Source organism: Colius striatus, chromosome 5, assembly GCF_028858725.1.
Source record: "Colius striatus isolate bColStr4 chromosome 5, bColStr4.1.hap1, whole genome shotgun sequence".
Lineage (NCBI taxonomy): Eukaryota > Metazoa > Chordata > Aves > Coliiformes > Coliidae > Colius > Colius striatus.
The window spans coordinates 51,346,504-51,363,743 of NC_084763.1; the positions used below are offsets into that span (position 1 = coordinate 51,346,504).

At 39.6% G+C, this 17,240-nt stretch overlaps 1 protein-coding gene across 3 annotated transcripts in view; it reads left to right on the plus strand.

Moving 5' to 3' along the window:
* Nucleotides 1-17,240, plus strand: part of PRTFDC1 (phosphoribosyl transferase domain containing 1) — a 47,018-nt gene that overhangs the window by 9,951 nt on the left and 19,827 nt on the right. The window lies entirely within an intron of this gene.

Genomic DNA, 17,240 nt, shown 5'->3' on the forward strand with positions numbered 1-17,240 from the left:
TTCTCTAGAAATTGTAGTATATTCTTCTATTCCTTTAGAATTTCTTTTTCACTGGAATGCTAAAATCATACAGTAGAGAAAGTTAAGGAGTTTACACATGTGAACAAAAACTTACAGGCTCAGATGTAGATCAGGAAAGTAAAAATAGATGCGCTTCATTGTGAACACATGTTGTATCTATAAACCTAGAAGTACACTATTTGCAAAGAAATGTGTGATAACATTGTTATAACTGAGATTTTTAACATTGCTTAATCAGTAAGAATGATGTTAGAAATAATTATGGCATCCTGGGATGCATCAAGAAGAGTGTGGCCAGCAGGTCAAGGCAGGTTCTGCTCCCCCTCTACTCTGTCCTGGTGAGGCCTCATCTGGAGTTCTGTGTCCAATTCTGGGCTCCTCAGCTCAAGAGAGACAGAGAACTTCTGAAGAGAGTCCAGCTCAGGGTCACCAAGGTGATCAGGGGACTGGAACATCTTTCATATGAGGAAAGGCTGCAGGAACTGGGGCTGTTTAGTCTGGAGAAGAGAAGACTGAGGGGAGATCTTACTCACATTTACAAATGTCTAAATGGTGGATGTCAGGAGGTTGGAACATCCCTTTTTTCTATAGTAGCTAGCAACAGGACAAGGGGTAATGGGATGAAGCTGGAACACAAAAAGTTCCACTTAAACATAAGAAAAAACTCTTTCATTGTTGAGGTGAGGGAGCCCTGGCACAGGCTGCCCAGAGGGGCTGTGGAGGCTCCTTCCTTGGAGGTCTTCAAGACCCGCCTGGACATGTTCCTGTGCAACCTGATCTAGGTGAACCTGCTTCTGCAGGGGGGTTGGACTAGATGATCTCTAGAGGTCTCTTCCAACCCCTACCATTCGATAATTCTATGAAATGTAAAAGACTCTTGACTGGAAGATATGTGAGTAACATTCCTCTGTAGAAATAAGATTTTCAGAGAATGCCGGTTGTTGTAGACTTATAGGTGATATGATACTCTTATTCTCATTTTAATGTTGTGTATTTGAATGAGCTCAAATTAAGGAGATTGTTTAAGTAGGGGTTTGATTAGAGGCTGTATGATGACTTCACAAGCTTCTAGCACAGCAGGCAAATTAAAAGAAATCACTAAGGTGAGAATTAGAAAATAGGATTTCATAAATAAACAGCAATCAAAGTGATAAGAGTTACAAAGTAGATGGAGAGGAAAATAAATTTTAATGGTGGAGATTTGAGTGGAATTTGAGCTGGAGACAGGAGAGGATGTTGTGGCTCATCAAGTCTAATCCCCTACTCGTTGATGCAACAATATCACCTCATCCTACTCCATGGTTTTGCTGAATGTTATCTTTAAACCAAAGCTCAATTCTGAAATGGAAGAGGAAGAGTAAGCTGGAGAAGTAGAGGAAGCATGCAGAGTCTATAGACTTTTTTTGAGATGTTCTCAGCAACCTGTCAGTAGAAAAGAAGGTTAATGTGTGTGAATTAAGATTCCTTTAGTGGACAGATGATGGAAGCTAAGAACCGAAAGAATCATGCTACTTGTGGAAACTAGTGGTGGAAGCTAGTGAAAGAGGAGGAACACCATATGCTTTTATTAGGCAGACCAATGTGCTTTACACATGCAGTGCTACCCATTCTTGTGAAATGTTTTGTATTCCCATACTGTTAGCCATGGATGTATAATTCTCTTAATTAATATATTTTACAAAGTAAGTGTGATAGTAAACCTTACGTTTTGGGGAATGACAAGTGAATCTTGGTGGCACAACTCTTTTTCACTGTAAACCATGGACAGCTAAACTAGGAGTAAGACTGATTCTTTTCCTTCAGACTTTTGTGATTTCTTTGGTTATTCCCATGTATACTAAGGTAATAGAAGACCAGTCATCTCTGTTATTTTGAAATATCACTGCTATAATGAATTCTGTTATTTTGAGTAACTTTGAGACCCCATCTGGAGTACTGCATCCAGCTCCTCCGTAAAAGACATGAACCTGTTAAAGTGTGCCTAGAGGAGGCCACAAATTATCAGAGAGCTGGAATCTGTGTATGAGAAAAGGCTTAAAGAGTTGGGATTGTGCAGCCTGGAAAAGAGAAGGCTTGAGGGAGACCTTATTGTGGCATTTTAATACTTAAAAGAGGCTTATAAGAAATATGAGGACAGACTTCTTAGCAGGGTCTCTAGTGATAGAACAAGGGGTAACGGTTTTAAACTGAAAGAGGGTAGATTGAAACCAGATGTAAGGAAGACTTTTTTTACGCTGAGGGTGGTGAAACACTGGCACAGGTTGCCCAGAGAGATAGTAGATATCCCATGCCTGGAAACATTTCAAGTTCAGGTTGCATGAAGCTCTGAGCAACCTGAACTTTTTGAAGACGTCCCTGCTCACTGCAAGGGGGTTGGACTAGATGAGCTTAAAGGGCTCTTGCAACCCAAACTCTTCTATGATTCTGTGAAAGTACAGTGCACTTCTGAAAGAGGGTAATAGATGAATTGTTGATAATCAGATTATACATCATAATTGTTAATTCTGTTTTGAGCACAGATTATTACAGAATATTGATCTGTTTTCCATAAAGAATCTGAATTGCAGATTCTAGAAGTGCATTTTTCATCTTTGGATGTCAAGAAGGTATTGTTGAAAGTCGTGCTGAAAAATGTGAATGAACTTCAGAGGTGCTTACTAGTCACTTGGAGGAAACTTCTATGTGGATTTGGTCAATTCATGTAATGCTTTAAAAATGAATGCATTATTTATGGTTTCCAGAACATAAGAAAAAGTGACCTCTGAATTGTAATCCATGGACAATGGTTGCATTGAAGTCTGTTCACAAACAAAGCCATTGATATGATCTGTTTCCTCTTCAGCCTCCAGTTGTTTGGAATATATTTACAACTGTTGGTTATTAATCTTGGCATAAACAGGACCATTAGTACTGCAAAATTCTGAAAACAAGCAACAAAACAAGCACTGTTTAGTAGAAATCTGAATGTTTCTGCTATAGGAAACCATCTCAGGAAATAGCTCTGCTGCATCTCCCTACTGTAGGAGTAGGGAAGCGGGGATTTTATAATGAGTAAATTGAAAGCTGGTTGGTAAATGTCGTAATACTTTTCTGTCATGTAGCTTTACTTCTCATCCATCATTACTAAATACTTACGTCTTAAAAAACACAACTGCATGAGGCATCAAACTATAATGAGAGTGGAGAATGGTGTAAAATGTACGTTCCTGCTATGCCTAATAACCTTATTCAGTGTAATTTTACTGTATGGAACCTGTATTTTAAGATCAGTGTGAGCTTTACATCTGAAAACATTATGTTGTACTCCTGACAAGCAAGTAACTTGAAAATGGTTTTATTAATTTAACAACACAAAACAAGGTGCTTGCATTTAATGGTTCATACCTAAACCAGTGTTGTCTCGATGCCTGTGTGTCATGAAAACATGACTCGGGATGTCCTGAGAAAAATACATGTCTTCTGATGAAAAAGAATCCACATTAACTTTTGTACTTACTGGTTTTCTCCTGGGCAGGTTGTGGGCTTACTTTGCTTCATGCACACAGTTTAGCTGATGGCTGTATTGTTTTCATGAGGCTAAGTAGCCAAGAAAGAATTACAAATTGGAGCCTATCTGGAAGAATTGTTTCCTATCAACTTCAAGGCCAAATTGTGTAATAATTTCACAGGATTGAATTCCAAATTATCTGTGAATCATCAATTTGACATGCAAACAAATATCTTCAGTGTAGGCAAAATGTGGCACCGAGCACTTTCTAACCTGTCTCAGCCCACATCAGACCAATTACGAGAGACTTTCTATTTGAACTGCTTTTGCTGACCCAGATGCACTCATGCATCTCAGCCTGCCAGTACCCCCTGCCAGAGGGAGAGTTACAAACAGCTGGGGACAGCTTGTGAGCAGTAATTTCTTTAGTCAGAACAACTCTTGCTGGAAAAAGAAGTCTGTCTGTAGTCAGAGTCCTGCTTACTGAGTGTGCAAGTCTCTGACTCTCTTTTATCTGAGAGATGCTCCTCAGAGGGAGCATGGCTATTTCAACTCTAATTATTTTTGTGAAACAACCTATTTTTAACAGTGTTGTAAGGCAAACTGAGGAAGACTGTGCTATATGTAGTGAAATAAGACCTCAAAATTCAATGTTGTCAACCTTCTCAGGTTTAGAGGGAAGTGTGCTCCTTTCTGGGCATCTACAGCTTCCATGTAATGTGATACCAGAGTTGTGAGAAATGAAAGCTTAAATTCATCACTCACTTGAGGCGGTCTTGAGTGTAAGGAGGAAGAAAATATTACTGATTTATTTTAATTAAACCATACAGTATTTTCCTGTTGGACACTGCTTAGGGGCTTGGAGTGTTACTAGTAATATAAGTAGGTGTTAATTTGTGGGCATAGTTCAGGAAAGGTCATAATAAGCCTATCATACAGTGGGTTTATCAAGTTTATCTGTAATGTAAAACTTACTCATAGAAGGGTGATCTCTGTAACTGTGTGCATCAGATAACACACCTACACACCACTTAAATATGTTAGCACCATCTGAATTCTTAGTGTTCAGGGTTTAAGTATGAGTAAGTGTTTCAGTGACTCACATATGAAAGATTTGGGGGAACCAAACAGCTCAGCCGGGGGAGAACTGAGTAGGAAGTGGCCTGATTGCCATGGGGACAGAATGAGAACAGATGTGGCAGTGAAGGCAGAGTGGTACTAAGCGGTGCTACAGCTCTTCAGCAATACCAAAATATTGTTTTAAGGCATTTGTGGGGCATGTTAAAGCAAGTAATTACTTGCTTTGTCAAGATACTTTTTATCTATTGCCCCTTGCTTAGGTCTTACCTTCCTTTAGAGCCATTTGTGATTTTTATCTGTGGAGTTCTTTTTTTTCTTACTAAAAAAAAAAAAAAATCAGAGTTTTCTTGTATTGTGGGTTGATGCTCCTTTATTCTGGACTTCAGATCTAATGCAAACTCCACAAGAGATATTTTCTAATCTTTCTGGAGACGTTTGTCTCCCCAAGGGTCACATTTTTTGAACAAGCTGTAATGTTTTCTGTTGAAAAAGCTTTTCCAATGTGAAAGAATTGTTTTAAGTTACAGTGTGCTACAATGGGTACAGCTAGTATGTGTAAAAGGAATTTTAGATGTGAAGTTCATTTTTCTTAAGTGGGGTTTTTTTAGTGAGCTTAAATCTTTGGTATTTTTAAGCAATCCAGGTTTCTAGAACATCTTAACATTTGAGACTGTGGATGTTTTTAAAATTGGTCAGTTTTAGAATTCAAAACATCAAGGGCTTTCATTGAAAGTGTTCAAGAGGTCATCTTTTCAAAGAATTAGATTTTAAAGTTCCCCTGGATACAATATTTGTTGTAATGCAGTGGTTTGTTACAAAGCCTAAAAAATTGAAGCTTAGTCTTGGTAAAATATTTAGTTTCATATGCTGCCAATAATGCAGCCAGCCACTACTAAACTATGACATTTGCAGCAATACTGTATGTCATCATTAGGAGAGACTGTCGTCCATATTTTCAGTCGGCTTCACAGATTTTTACAGTGCCAGGGAGGTTGGCTCTTACGTTTAAGAAAGGTCCAGAGCATAACAGTTGCTAATCCCATTGTACAAATAAGATCTGATGAGTTTAAAACTACTGTGACTTGTTTATACACTGGAAATAGATCACCTTGACTACATATTTGAAGGCTAATAATACTACTTAGTCTGTAGGGGTTTTATATTAAGATCTGAAATGCTGTAAAATTAATTAAAAGGAGCTGGAGGGTTCAGACTTTCCCAAGGAATTCTGTGAATCTCTTTTGCTGGCATCTCTTAAATGTTGTTTCTTAAAATAGATCATAGCATGTGTGATGTTCATGCAGTAGCACACCCCATGGGTGCTGTAAGGCGTAAAACAAAAAGGTTCATGAAAGGAATATAGCAATAACAAGAAGTACTGTATTGTTGCAGTGCTTATCTGTGTGACAAATACAAAATTCTCTTCCCTCCTCATTAGAAATTAAAGTCTTTAAACAGAGAATGGATATGATAAAATAACCTTGCAAGAAAACCCACAAAGGATAGGTGAGTGGTCATAAGTTTCCAAGTTGTCACTAGGCAGGGAGCTAAACACAGTGATATGAAAGAGAGAGTTACTAGGTTGTGAGAGTCAATGATTGGACTCCAGATTGCTGGAAGGGACTAAGCATTTGAGGTTTTTATCAATCTCATCTTTTGTGAATTTGCTTACACCTATCTACCTGTTTTCGTAGCCTCTGGCTATTTGACAGATTTGAAGGTTCCTCTCCTACCAGCCTTTCATCACCAAATCCCAGGAACTGCTGATAGTCAGACTATCAGATAGTTAGTACTTCACGCTTAGTCTAGAGAAAGCTCCTTTCCCTTGTGCTTGCAGAACCCCCAAGGGACAAGGTTTTTTATTATGGAGCTACAAATTCATTATACAATTTTTCATTATATTCCTTTACTTTAGTAAAACCCTCTATTGATGCTGGGAAACGTGACTTCTAGTTCTGCTGCTGTAATATTCCTGCATCTAATGCTGAATAATAACTGGGTAAAAGGCAGATGCTCCAGTTAATGTGGACTTGAACCTACACCCTTTTCCTAGCTGAATTCAGTGTAGTTGGCCATAGCATGCTTGATGTCCTTTATGATTTTTGCATTACTACAGCATAGTAACAGGAGGAGTAACAGAAACACTCTTTAACTTAAGGTGGTCTTCTGAGAGCTGAGGAAGAAAAGAAGCCTGAGTCTCATATTCCTAGAGTGTGGACTCACGTTACATTATAATCTCAAAAGATGCACACCCTTAGTAATGCCTCCTGGCAGTACAAAATGAGTACCTGAGTGGGATTATGGCACTTACGGAGAGCACACTTCCTAAATTGTTCTTTTGCTTGTAAGTTTTCAGTTTTATTTGCCTGCTATCTCTGTAGACAAAAGTATGTGTTGTGAACCTCACCTCACACAACTGAACAGCCCTGTGAAATTGTTTCTCATCCCAGAACACATGCAGATTTTATTTCTATGTTTTAGTTATTATTTTACAGAATAAAAAGAGGTTAAAGTGCAAGGAAACCTCAGGCTACACTCTATGGAAACTAACTTGAGTTTTGAGGATATATTGTGTTTCTGATTTATATGTGGTCTGAAACATTTGGTATCATGTGTTCTTGATTGTTAGATCGTGCTGATCTTTCTAAGTGCACAGGTGCTGTTTGTGCCATATGGTTATGTGGGGTTCTGCAATCTCAGTGCCTCATTCTTAAACAAAACAACCCATTGAACCTATACCAAACAAATATATAAAACTTAACTGCAAAACTAGAAGGAAAAATCTGAAATAAATTATTGTCTATAATCTTTATTAGCTAAGTTAACTGGTCTAAATTCTGCAATTTACAACAGTTTGGCCCTTTTCCAGTAGACTTACTTTACGTTTATGCCAATAAAACTGAAGTCATGTCTCTGTTAAGAGATTTTAAGGAAATCTTCACCCACAATAAAACTACAAGAGTAGATCATGTATGCAGTCATGTTTTTACAAAACTTTACTTATTTGAAAACATTTTAAATAACTTTATTCTGTGTATCCACTGAACTTATTAATAGGTGGAAATACAGTGTTGAACACATATCTCCAGCAAAATAAAAGAGTTTAAAGAATTTACCACTTGTAATATTTGCCTCTAGCAAATATGTTCTTAGTTGCAGGTATAATACATATTAACCTGTGTTTGCTGCATTAACATTGCATGTGAGTTCACCTTTCTTGACGTCTGAGAATACATACATGTGAGATCAATTCCAAGTGCCTTGACCAAGAATGGGAAAGCTTCAATGGCAGTTTATGCTTCATTAGATACCAGAGAATCTCCATGGAAGCAACTCCTGTAGGAGATGAATTTCGTAGTTTAACCCTGGCTGGGTGCCAGGTTTAGTGGTTTAACCCTGGCCGAGTGCCAGGTGCCCACCAAATTGTTCTGTTACTCTCCCTCATAAACTGGACAGAGGAGAGAGAAATATAATAAAAAGATTCTCTAGTTGAGATAAGGACAGGGAGATCACTCAGCAATTACCCTCATGGGCAAAGCAAGCTCAACTTGGGGAGAATTAGTTTGATTTATTAACAGTCAATCAAACAGAGTAGAGAAATGAGAAAGAAAAACTGAATCTTAAAACACCTCCTCCCACCCCTCCTTCTTCCTGAGCTTCTACCTCCTTCCTCCCAGAAGCACAGGAGGACAGGGAATGAGGGATACGGTCAGTTCATCACAAATGATCTTTCTACTGCTTCCTGTCAGGGGGAGGCCTCTTCACACTTCCTACTGCTACAGTGTGAGGTCCCTCCCATGAAAGATAGTCCTCCAAAAACTTGTCCAATATGAGTCCTTCCCATGGGCTACAGTTCTTCATGAACTATCCCATTGTGGGTCTCATCCATGGGGGAAACAGTCCTTCAGGAACAAACTGCTCCAGCGTGGGTCCCCCACAGAGTCACAAGTCCTGCCAGCAAACCTGCTCTGGTATGGGCTCCTCTCCATGGGTTCCCGGGTCCTGTCAGGAGCCTACTCCAGTGTGGGCTTCCCATGGAGTCACAGCCTTCATTGGGCATCCATCCGCTGCAGCGTGGGGCCCTTCCTGGGCTGCAGGTGGATCTCTGCTCCCCTGTGACCTCCATGACTGCAGGGGCAGGGCCTGTCTCACCTTGGGCTGCACCACAGGTCACAGGGGAATCTCTGCTCCCATGCTTGGGCATCTCCTCTCCCTCCTTGTCCACTGACCTTGGTGTCTGCAGAGACGTTGATCTCGCATTGTCACTCCCTTCTGCTGCTGCTGCAGTTCAGTGTCTGTGCAGCAACTTCTTCCCCTTCTCCAGCTGTTAATCACAGAGGTGTTACCTCCATTGCTCGTTGGCTCAGCCTTGGCCACTGGCTTCTAGCAGCTTAGCTTATTTTTAGCACCCTGCTGCCAAAAGCTGGCCACACAAACCCACTACACGTTGGAAGATACCTTCTTTGGATTTAAATACAGAGAAGGCATGCAGGAGTCGTGGTATGCAAGAAATCACTGAATGTGTGATCAGATTATTGTAAACAGTACAATGTATTAAGTTTAATAACCTACTATTTCCTGGGGATTTCTTTAAGCTGAATGATCTGTCTTGCTTTTACAGCAGGGAAGAAATGTACACGTGTGTTAGCACAGGTCAACTGATAAGGAGTACCTTGCCATCAGTAAGTTTGTTGGTTTTCTTTCTCTGTCCAAAGCCAACTTCCTCATTACATAAATCTGGCCTTCCCTGCAAATGGATAGACTAGCCTGAATTTGAAGCACTTCCAAACTTGTGTGATGGAGCTTTTAGTTAAGAAGTAGCAACAAGGAAGGAAAAGAATAAAACAAAAAGTTGAAATCTTTAAATTAGTTATATTGTAGATCTAACAGTAGAGAACTGAAGCGTGTCTTACACTCTAGTAACTGCATCTCTGATAGATGTACCTTCACTGGTTTAAAATTTATGGCAGGTTATCATGGCAATAGCAATGAAGCAAACCTCAGTGCAGCACAGGCAGTGGTGTGGTTACCTGGCAGCTCAGGAAGGCAGCTTTAAAGCTGGAAGAGACTTATGTAACCATTAGTGCTTCAGTGCAAATGTACCTTCACTGACCCTGCAAGACAGGTTATGTTCTGACAGTGGGTGTATGCCAGTTTACCCTATTTGATTTCCAGTTGGTTCAGAATTGTTGGCTTGTTTACAAGGAATTTAAAGCACTTCCAGTGAATATATCAGTGACCTGGCACTTGATTATTTTGAACATGGGTGTGCCCCAGAGGTTGCAGTCTGCCCTTTGGTTCTGGGGAAGGGAAAGCATGCTTTCCAGTCTTTAGTGGGAAGCAATCCATATCATTCCCACTCATTTGGATGTCTCCAGATGAACAATACTTACTAGTTGTGCTCTGATTGTTGCTACTGAAGCCTGGATAGTCCTTGTAGTTGCCTGCCATGAAAACCACGACAGTCTGTGTTGTGACCTGTGCTGTTGAGGTCCTTCATTCATAGCTGTTCTTTAGAGAAGAAACCCAAAATGGTATCAGTTCAAGAGTATGTTGCTTGTAAGTACAGCATCTTATGTATTAGTAGTCCACAGATATTCTTACTTCTGCTGATATACTAAAGATAATTTCATAGCCTATATTTTATATAACAGATTGACTTCCATCAAAATAAGTTAATAGCAGAATACATCCAATGATGTAGATGCCATACTGACACTTCCTTGACCAACATATGAATATACTGGGTTCAGGCCCAGCCAACATGGCCTTATGAAGGGCAGATCCTGTTTGACCACTCTGATCTCTTTCTATGACAAGATGATCTGCTTAGTGGATGAGGGAAAGGCTGTGGATATGGTCTTCCTGGACTTTAGTGAGGACTTTTAACACAGTCTCCCATAGCATCATTTTGGGGAAACTGGCTGTCCAGGGCTTAGATAGACCTGATCTGAGATGGGTGAAAAACTGGCTGTATGTCTGAGCCCAGAGAGTTTTAATGAATGGAGTTAAATCCAGTTGGCAGCCGGTCACCAGTGGTGTTCCCCAGGGCTTGGTGCTGGGGCCTGTTCTGTTTAACGTCTTTATCAGTGATCTGGTTGAGGGAATCAAGTGCGCCCTCAGTAAATTTGCAGATGGCACCAAGCTGGGTGAGTGTGTAGATCTGCCTGAGGACAAGAAGGCTTTTCAGAGGGACCTGGACAGACTGGAGCGATGACCAATTGCATGAGGTTCAACAAGACCAAGTGCTGGGTCCTGCACTTGGGCCACAACAACCCCAGTCAATGCTACAGGCTTGGGACAGAATAGCTTGAGAGCTTGAGGAGAAGGATCTGGGGGTATTAATCAGCAGTCAGCTGAACATGAGCCAACAGTGTGCCCAGGTGGCCAAGAAGGCCTGTATAAAAAATAATGTGACCAGAAGGATGAAAGAGGTGATTGTCCCCTTGTACTTGGCACTGGTGAGGCTGCACCTCGAATACTTTTCTGGGCCACTCACTACAAGAAGGACATGGAGGTGCTGGAGTGAGTCCACAGAAGAGCAACAAAGCTAGTAAAGGCTCTAGAGAACAGCTCTTAGTGAGAAGCGGCTGAGGGAGCTGGGGATGTTTAGCCTAGAGAAGAGGAAGCTGAGAGGAGATATGATCACTCTCCACAGCTACCTGAAGGGGAGCTCTAGTGAGGTCAGGGTCGATCTCTTCAATAACAAATAGTAGAATACGAGGAAGTAGGTTTAAGTTGCGGCAGGAGAGGCTTAGATTGAACATTAGGAAGAAGTTTTTCACCAAGAGGGTTATTAAGCATTGGAACAGGCTGCCCAGGGAGCTGGTGGAGTCACCATCCCTAGAGATATTCAAAAGACGCATAGATGAAGTACTGAGGGATATGGTTTAGTGCAGTGATGGACTTGGCACTGTGAGTTCCACCCCTAACTATTCTATAATTCTAAAGAAACCACTGAATTACTTCTCAGGAGGCAGGCTGAAAAGCAATTCAGTTTCATACTAGTCATCAGCACCCAAACTGGAACATAAAATTTTCATTTTAATTATTATGTTCCAGTTTGGGTGGTAGAGCATGGTCATGTAGCAAAAGGTATCATAATTATTGAACAATGTATAATTTCCAAGCAGAAGTCTTTATACCTCTGTCTAAACTCTTTCAACACCTGCAATTAGTTTCTGCAATGCTGTTTTTTCAATGCAGAAAGCTTGGCCTATACCATGAATCCTTTTACTGCAGCTCAATCACATAGAAGTAATAGTTCTCTGTTTCAAAGTTGTGTGAGAGGCATTGCTTGTGTAATAGTTTTCTGTTTCAAAGTTGTGTGAGAGGCATTGCTTGTGTGGTTTCTTTTTTAAAAGGTATTAACTGGAAAGTAATTTCTTGTATCTGCTCTGTTTTCATCTGAGAATTATGTTTTTTCCTAACTGAAAGACATATCCGTAATATGTGTTAATTTGTCTGCCAGAGTATACAGTTCTGCTTGGGTTTTGTGTCATTTTCAATTTCAGTTGCAGCAGCATATTGAAGCCATGTCTCTAAAAACGTATCTGTTTCATAAGTCAGTTGTATCCATGTGATGTTTTGAAGTCTCAGCTTTACTGTATGAACTACCAAGAATTTGTTCAAATCCTCATCATTCATTAACTTTTTAAATGTCTTCTCCCATTTGGCTTTAGTGCCATGTACCTGTTCTGAGTGTGATTTAAAATGCAACTATTTGGATCACCATTAGTGTAGTCAACCCAGTTGCTATCCTTCCTCCAGTATCAAATGCAATTTACTGTTTTACTGAGGTTTGTTGAGACTCTATTCTTGATGATCATGACCCCTCCACACATGATATCCAATTGTTTTCATTATTCACTGGGTAAGCCCTATAGGTAAATCTGTATTTCTGCTCCAAGAAGTTGAGAGTGTAGAGCCCTATTAATCATACAGTGTAATGTTTTTGTTAGATTAAAATCAAACCTTTGAGTAAACATGCAAGCAGATTATCCTGAAGTGGTGCTAAGGAGAATTGTGTTAAACATTTGTATGAGACAGAGCCTGAGTGGATAGTTCAGGGTGTTACGAATGGCAAATAGCCAAGTTCATTGCTTCTTATGTGCCTTTGGTAAATGTCATTGAAAAGGATTTCTTTCTGAGAACTCAGTGAGGTTTTTAGGAAGAAAATACTGATCTCATCTCTTAAGCTGAAATTCACACAGAATCACAGAATGTTGGGAGTTGGAAGGTACCTCCAGAGAACATCTAATCCAGCTCCCTCACCTAACTTCAGATTTCTCACAGTTAAACTTCTAAGTGTAAGTTATTTTCTGTAGATTTCCCATATGATTTACATGATCTGTCTTGTTTTCTTCCTTGATGATGAAGGGAGACCAGGATGCATAGATTTAAACATCTTAGCTATTAGATACCTAAATTAGGGACAGAATAATCCTGTCTTTAATGAAAACATTTCAAGGTCTTGGGTCATGCTGTGAGAACAGAAGCAGCACAGATCGCATGCAGTTAATGACAGTCTTAATGGAAAATACACAGGTGAGGCCCAAGCGAATGTGGAGACCGAACTCTTCTTTAGTGGACATGTCACACCAAATGTATGGGTGAAGCAGGGTTTGACTCTGCCTTTTCAAACTCTGCCAAGTGTGGATATAAGTCAGAAACCTTACAGGCAGTAATTCTGTCCTAACAATTTCACTAAACCATTAGGAGGGATAAGGGAAGCCTTAGAGATGCTCTGTATTCAACATCTTGAGGTTCCAGGGGACAGGTGGAAGTGACACTGTCAATAACTTGATTTTGGTCAAAACCTTTCTGGAAAGCCCAATTGTAGTAGATGGGTCTATGATGCAAAGTGAGGGAGCTGTCCTCATGGGGATCCTCAGGTTGGAGATCTCCTGTATCAGCCAAATGTTAGAAAGCAAAGCAGAGCTTGCCTGGTAGTCACATCCTTCTTTGTTAAGAGTTTCCCTGATAAATTTGGGGATAACAAGGTAATAACATTTTTCAAAGGAATTCCATATGAACTCTGCAGAGTACAGTAACTAGATGTGTGGTAACAACCCACTGTCCATATTTCATAATTTAGTTATGCATTTAAACTGTTATGTTAGAGCTACTTTTTTGCTATGATTAGAGAGTCTTTGTTTCCCTGAGCCCAATATTAATGTACTCCAGATTTTGTTTCTGTAGAGGAGTAACAGATGTTCACAGTTTGGTGCAATTTTCAGATGAGCAATGCTGTTTATTATAAATTTTCCTGAGACCACCCAACTCATTCCACTTGTAGCTTTAGCTATGTCCAAGTGTTGATCTCAGGAGATATAAAAGAGATGCAAGAATCCTGTGCCCCACCCAGTTCAAACGACATGACTTAGTATAGATGGAATTTAAATATCTATACTTCCAGTCAGCATAGAAAGTCAAAGTTTCATCTTGCATGCCAAGAAAAGTGGATATGGAAATAGAAGCATTCTTGCTTTCATTCATCAGGGATACATAGAATCTGAAGATGTATATTGACAATTAATTAATGAAATTAAATCATAAATGGAAGAGGAGCAGGTGAGAAAGCACAACTCAGCAGGTGAAAACAAAGAAATTGGGATTTATCCTGGAAAATGCAGATTTATTAAACATAGAAAAACAATCAGAAATGCAGTATGAAATGTCACTTGGAATGAGGTGTAAGGGTGTGACACAATGCCTCTTGTATTGTTAGAAACAGCTGCAATGAATTTTGTGCTGCACTAACCAAAACGTGGCGTGATTTTTATGTCTTTATCTCAGAAATTTTCTTTAATGTCAAGCATTTAATAGCAAAAAAATGTGTTGATAGGGTTTAGGGATGTTAGAAAGCAAATACTGGGTGATGGAAAGCGAAATTTTAATTCACATCTCTTGATTTATATGAAATTGTAGAGACTCAGTCAAATCAGTTTTGTCAAAGTATGGAACAACTCCCAAAGAAAAGAGGAAGCTCTGAGTGATTTGAGACCATGAAGATTAAACAGCTCTGAATTGACAGTAATAGGTACTGAATGAAACAGATTTTTTTTCTTTCCTGACATTTATTATACTTTATACTGGGGTGCAGTGTTGTTTTGAGATGATAAACGGAGAACTCAGAAAAATACAGAGAGGTTACTATGGCAACCTTATCTATATGAACATGATCATGATCTAGGTGAACCTGCTTTAGCAGGGGGTTGGACAAGATGATCTTTAGAGGTCCATTCCAACCCCTACCGTTCTGTGATTCTGTGTGTGATTCTGTGTTACTGAGTCTTGCTATTTGGCAGGTGTGTATTTCACATTGGCAGTTAATTGGTGAATGCAAAGGTAGTTACAAATGACATTGAAATCGATTATCTGATTTTTTCTTTTTGCAAGAAAATTCCTCTGCAGCATGAGGACAGTAATTTCTTTAAATTTCTTAAAAGCACGTTGGCTGGAGGGTTCAGAGCTCTTATGGTTTTTAGGCGCGGTGAACACACAGCCCTGTCCTCTGACAGCAACCATTCTCCAGTCAGAACATGAGCATTTTCATTACTGTGTGCAGTTGTGTCACAGCAGCCCATGTGTGAATATGCAGATTGATAGATGCCGGGATCTCCCAGCTCTCAATGGCTTTTGTGTTTGCTTAACTGCTTGCCAGCAATGAAGATGCTATTTCAGCATCTTCCTTTCAGCTGAAGCCAGAAATACCAAATGCAAAGGAAACAGTGCTGCTGTGAAGGCTGATGAGAGAGATTTATTCTTTTTTTTTTTAGTTAAAAATAAATTAATTCTTTAGTCATTGCACCTCACTTTTAACTTTTCTTCCTCTCTTTTTTGACTAGTAAGGAAGGGCAAACTGCCTCTTCAGTAATTCTGGTGTGTTGGTTGTTAATGGAATCCCAGACTTTTTCATTTGCAAATAAAAAAATATTTTGTCAGTGCCTTGGTTACACATGCCACGGTAAATATTAGAAACTATCTGCTTTTTGCAGTCTTTTAAAAGTCTTGACCTGAATATGTCCCTGACTTTTGAAGTATGGCCTGTCCTGCTCTACAGCAAAAGGCTTACGCTTTTTTAGCTTGAACTTAAAGCCTTCTCCTTCTCCTCTTTTATTTGGTTTTTAAATAGTCTTCTGTGGAAGTTGCTTGCTTTGATTTGAGATTTTTGGGGTTTTTTTCTTTTCTGTTTTTCTTTACAGAAATAGATGTTGAGACTTATATTGGAAAACATGTGCAAAGGCAACCTTCATTCCTGCTCTAGCTCTGTTTCCCAGGAAACGCATCAGAGCAGCATGAAAAGGATCTGAAGCTCCTAGATCCAGTGCAGAAAAAGTGAAGACAGGTCTAAAAACTGGCTTTTAAGGCAGAGACTGCTAAGGACCTCTTACAAAGCTGTAGTGTCAGAGTTTTTTGGGGAGTGGAGTCTGAGTAAAAGGGGAGCCATTTGGTGGGTCCACAGTAGGCAAACCTGAAGAAATTCTCACTTGGGCAATTTTGCAGCCTTTACTTACTCAGGAAGGCTATATTCATTTAGACAATCCATTCCTGTGGAGGTGGCAAGTAGTTCCTGGGGTTGTCAGATCACTTGTGATCAAGAAGCTGCAAAGGTGTCTTGGAAGTCTCTGGGCTTGTGCCACCTGGACAAGGAGCGTGGGCAGCTGCAGTTTCCATCCTCTTCTGGTGCTGCTCCTTGAGGGGAAGGAGTGATAAATCCCTTGTCTCAGTATACCTTCACCTACTTGATAAGATCTGCTGTGCCATTATTTGTTAATGGAAAAACAATTGACTTAAGAGCACTGGATAAAAGTGAAATAAGTATTAAAATTTTGCGTTTTTGTCAGTTGTTTCCAATGGTAAAAGCTTCCTGATATTACTAGTAAATATAACCAGTGTCACGTTGTGGTACTGCATATTATTGGACTAATGCTGTCTTCCTCTGGATAGGGAAATTAGGAGTAGCACATGAAACAAATTGGCAAACAATCCACATTAACTATACTTAGTATTGCTCTTGATTACTCTGGAAAGTTCATGTAGCCTGGTCATGACTGTATATTCTTTAGTTTAGTATCTTTTTTAAGGCCTCTTTTGTCTTCACTTAGAAGTAGGGCTTTCCTATGTCTCCCTTAACTTTGTGTGCTGCTGGTAGTGAATTTGAACTAGAGCTGGTTGAGAATTTTCCATCAGAATGAATTTCAAATAAAAATGCATGTAAAACAAATTTGTCCAAAAAAAGGAGTTTCACTGAATCTTTTTTAAACATACCCCATACCTCTTCTAGTAGGAAAATCAAAGCCAACTATTCTGTTTAGTTCAAACTGATTGACAGTACTTTATTTTGCAAAACTGACCTCAAGGATTTGTACTTTTAGTGACTGGGAAAGCAAAACCAAAACTTTTGAAACTGTTCTTGATAACAAGGGATAATTTTTGCAAAACTTCCCCCCCTCAAAAAAAAATACTGAGTGAATGTTTTAAAAAATAGCTGAGTTCTTGGTGTGAGTGACAGATGTAAACACATTTTGCCTGTGTTTCTAAAGACTGTTCCAAAAAAAGAATGTGCTTACCAGTGCTGGTCAAGTGTTGAGATGCTCCTGTCCTCCTGTTGTGAAAGGGACAAATACATTACTCAACACTTGTCATA